This window comes from Colobus angolensis, unplaced genomic scaffold (assembly GCF_000951035.1).
Source record: "Colobus angolensis palliatus isolate OR3802 unplaced genomic scaffold, Cang.pa_1.0 Scaffold164, whole genome shotgun sequence".
In the NCBI taxonomy this organism is placed as follows: Eukaryota; Metazoa; Chordata; class Mammalia; order Primates; family Cercopithecidae; genus Colobus; species Colobus angolensis.
Genome location: NW_012114755.1, coordinates 6,016,371 through 6,020,757, shown reverse-complemented (window position 1 = coordinate 6,020,757; position 4,387 = coordinate 6,016,371). Strand labels below are relative to the sequence as shown.

At 36.4% G+C, this 4,387-nt stretch overlaps 1 pseudogene across 1 annotated transcript; it reads right to left on the bottom strand.

Moving 5' to 3' along the window:
* Positions 1 to 968: 968 nt before the first annotated feature.
* LOC105508617 lies at positions 969 to 1,521 on the bottom strand (annotated as a pseudogene). Its single transcript, XR_001001301.1, has one exon. The product of XR_001001301.1 is annotated as a 40S ribosomal protein S16 pseudogene (transcript).
* Positions 1,522 to 4,387: the final 2,866 nt, after the last annotated feature.

The window sequence follows — 4,387 nt, the reverse complement described above, 5'->3', positions numbered from 1 at the left end:
GTTTCTGTTCTATGCTCCACAGTTTTTATGTTTCTCCTTATTATAACATTTATCACTTTGTATCCTAAATGTCTCTTTTTCATAGGCTCCACTATATTGCAAACCATCTATAGGTAAGAGGCATCTCTTTTCTCCTTGTATCTCATACCTTGTGCAGCCCCTGACAAACGCAGGCCCTTTGTCAGAGGGGAGAGTTCGCCATGTCTCCAAAATCACACAACTGTGGGAGTCACACACATTCTCATGCAACAGATTAGTCTAGCACATAGAGCCTTCTTTTTCTGGGCTTGATGCTCCTGTCCCATAAAATAACATAATTCAAGTCATCCCTTTTCTTAGCAACCTCCACTTTCCCTCTCAATTCCCTGCAGCTTGGCAGTCCTGCTCTAATTGGGAGGTGAGAGTGAAAATAACACATAAACCAAAGACAATTTAAACACTCCGAGCCGTCTCATGGCAGCTCAACAGCATGGAAAAATGCGTCTTGGGCTAATAATATATTCATAAAGTATTTTTCTTTCAATTTGGTCATTCTGTTCTTATACCCTCCAGGAATAGAAGCCACTGTATTTTTCAGTATTACCTCAGAACATAGCAAATTGTCTTGTTTTTGTATTTTTTTCTTGACACCTAGGGTAATACATGCAAAAACGCAGTATACAAAAGAGCATAAATATTTTCAACAAAATAATCAAGATATAAAATAACAAAAATATCATTAAAAATTCCTCAAAATTAAATGAATCATAAGATAGAAAATTTAAAGGATAATATTTAAGAAGACAGTTTTTTAACTAATTAAATTTTTAAATTGATAAATTAAAAGTTTATATATTTATCAGGTACAACATCATGTTTTGAAATATGCATACATTTTGGAATGGCTCAGTTGAGCTGATATATTCATTGCTTCACATATTTATTTTTTGTGGTGAGAACACTTAAAATCTACTCTCCTAGTGATTTTCTTTTTTTTTTTTTTTCCCTCAAAAACTGTTTATTACACAGATGAATTTTGATAGTCATGATGGGCTTATCGGTAGGATTTCTGGTAGCGAGCACGGGCACCAAGGCCTCCAAACTTTTTGGACTCGCAGCGACGGGGATCAGCTACCAGCAGGGTCTGGTCATACTGGATGAGGATGTCTTTGATCTCCTTCTTGGAAGCCTCATCCACATATTTCTGGTAATAGGCCACCAGGGCTTTGGAGATGGACTGACGGATAGCATAAATCTGGGCTACGTGACCACCACCCTTCACACGGACACGGATGTCCACACCAGCAAATCGCTCCTTGCCGAGAAGCAGAACTGGCTCCAGCAGCTTGTATTGCAGCGTGCGCGGCTCAATCATCTCCAGGGGCCGCCCATTCACCTTGATGAGACCATTGCCGCATTTGCAGTGCGCCACAGCTGTGGCTGTTTTCTTGCGTCCGAAGACCTGCACCGACTGCAGCAGGCCCTTGGACGGCATGGCTGCAACCTTGGACGAGAGAACCTAACCGCGCGGCGCTCCAACCGGAAAAGCAAGTTCAGCTGTTTAGATTCCACATACAAGTGAAATCATGAGGTGTTTGTCTTTCTGTGTCTAGGTTATTTAACTTAAGATAATGTCTTCCAAATTCATCGATGTTGTTGCAAATGACAAGACTGCCCTCTTTTTGAAGACTGAACAGTATTCCATTGTGTGTATATACCACATTTTCTTTACCCCTTCTTCTATTGATGGACACTTAGATTGATTACGTCTTGGATGTTGTGAATAATACTACAATGAACATAGGAATGCAAATAACTCCTTGAAATACTGATTTCAGTTCCATTTCATATATATACCTTGTAGTGGGCTTACTGAATCATCTGGTAGTTCTATTTTTAATTTTTTTTTAGGAATATTCATACTCTTTTCCATAATGGCCATACTAGTTTACATTCCCACCAACCATGTGCAAGGGTTCCCTTTTCTCCGGATCCTTTCCAACACCAGGTATTTATTATCTTTTTTAAAAATAGTCATCATAAAAAGTGTGAGGTGATAAATCATTGTGGCTTTAATTTGCGTATTCTCGATAATTAGGGATATTGAACATTTTTTCATATAACTGTTGCCCATTTGTATGCCTTATTTCGACACATGTATTCAGGTTATTTGGGCATTTTTAATTTTTTTCTTGCTATTCCGTTGTTTTAGACCTTATAAATTTCTTATAAATTTTGGATAGTAACTCCTTGTAAGACTGATGATTTGCTGATTATTTTTCTCATTCTGTAAGTTGTCTCTTCACTCTGTTGATTGTACCCTTTGCTGTGCAGAAGCTTTTCAGAATGATGTAATCTCATTTGTATATTTTTGCTTTTGTTGCATATACTTTTGGGGCTATATCCAAAAAATTACTGCCCGGGTTAATGGCATTGAGCTTTTTCTCTTTGTTTCCTTGCCATTGTTCTACAGTTTCAGATCATACGTTTATGTCTTTAATCCATTTTGTCTTGACTTTTTTTTGTATATAGTATGAGATAAAGGTCTAATTTTATTCTTCTGTCTGTTGATATACAGTTTTCCCAGCACCGTTTATTGAAGAGACTATCGTTTTCCCATTTTGTGTTCTTGGCACCCTTATAAAAAAATCAACTGACTATAAATATGTGGATTTATTTCTAGGCTTTCTATTCTGTTTCATTGATCTATGTATCTGTTTTTTGCCAGTACCATGTTTTTTGATTACCATAGTTTTGTAATATATTTTGAAGTATTGTATGATACTTCCAGCTTTGTTCTTTTTGCTCAAGATTGCTTTGGCTATTTGAAATCTTTTGTGGTTTCACATAAATTTGAAAATTGTCTCTTCTATTCCTCTAAAAAAATTATTGAAATTTTCATAGGGATTGTATTGAATCTGTAGATCACTTAGTGTAGTATGGATATTTTAACAATGTTAATTCTTCCAATTCATGAATGTGAGTGATATTTCCATTATTTCTCTCTTCTTTGATTTCTTTTATCAATGCTTTATAGTTTTCAGTGTATAGATCATTCTTCTTGTGGTTCAATTTATTCTTAAGTATTTTTTGTATCTATTGTAAATAGGATTGTTTTCTTTATTTGTTTTTCAGACAGCTTGTTGTGCCAGGCACTGTGGCTCACACCTGTAGTCCCAGCACTTTTGGGAGGTCAAAGTAGGAAGATGGCTTGAGTCCAGGAGTTTGAAGCCAGCCTGGTCAGCATGGCGAGACCCCATCTCTACAAAAGAAAAATAAAGAAAATATCCAGGTATAGTGGTGTATGCCTGTAATCCCAGCTACCCAGGAGGCTGAGGAAGAGAACTGCTTGAGTTCAGGAGTTTGAGGCTGCAGTGAACTGTTATTGCACCACCGCACTCCAGCCTGGGCAACTGAATGAGCAGATCCTGACTCAAAAAAAAAAAAAACCACATAGCTTGTTGTTGGTATATAGAGATGCTGCTGATTTGTGTATGCTGATTCAGTATCCTGCAACTTCACTGAATTCATTTATTAGTTTTAACAGGTTTTTGTAGAGACGCTACTGATTTGTGTATGCTGATTCAGTATCCTGAAACTTTACTGAATTCATTTATTAGTTTTAAAAGTTTTCCATATATAAGATTATCTTTTCTGCAAACAAACACCATTTAATTTCTTCCTTTCTGCTTTTCCTTTGATGACTTTTGTTTGTTTATCTTGCCTAATCAGTCTGGCTACAACTTCCAGTACTATGTCAAATAGAAGTGTCACAAGTGGGCATCCTTGCCGTGTTCCTAATCTTAGAGGAAAACTTTCAAGGTTTTACCATTGAGTATGATGTTAGCTATGGGCTTTTGTTATATGTCCTGTATTATATTGAGGTGCATTCTTTATATGCTTAATTAATTGAGTTTATGATGAAAATGTTGAATTTCATCTAAAGCTTTTTCTACATTTATTGAGATCATATGGTTTTCGTCCTTCATTCTGTTTATTTTGTGTGTTGCATTTATAAATTTGCATATGTTGCACAAAACTAACCTCTGTGAGGTGTCACTTGACCTTGGTGAAAGATCCTTTTGATGTGCTGTTGAATTTGTTTTGCTAGCATTTTTTTGAGGAGTTTTGCATCTGCGTTCATTGGGAATATTGGCCTGTAATTTTCTTTTTTGTAGTGTCCTTGTCTGGCTTTGATATCAGAGTAATCCTGGCCTTGTAAGATAATTCTCAAAGTACTACCTCTCCTTTAATTTTTTGGAAGAGTTTAAGAAAGATTGGTACTAGTTCTTCCTTAAAAGTTTGGTAGAATTCAGCAAGATGCTATCAGGACCTGGGCTATTCTTTGGCAGGAGAGTATTTGTTATGGATTTGATCTCCTGACTCCTTATTGGTGTGTTCAGATTTT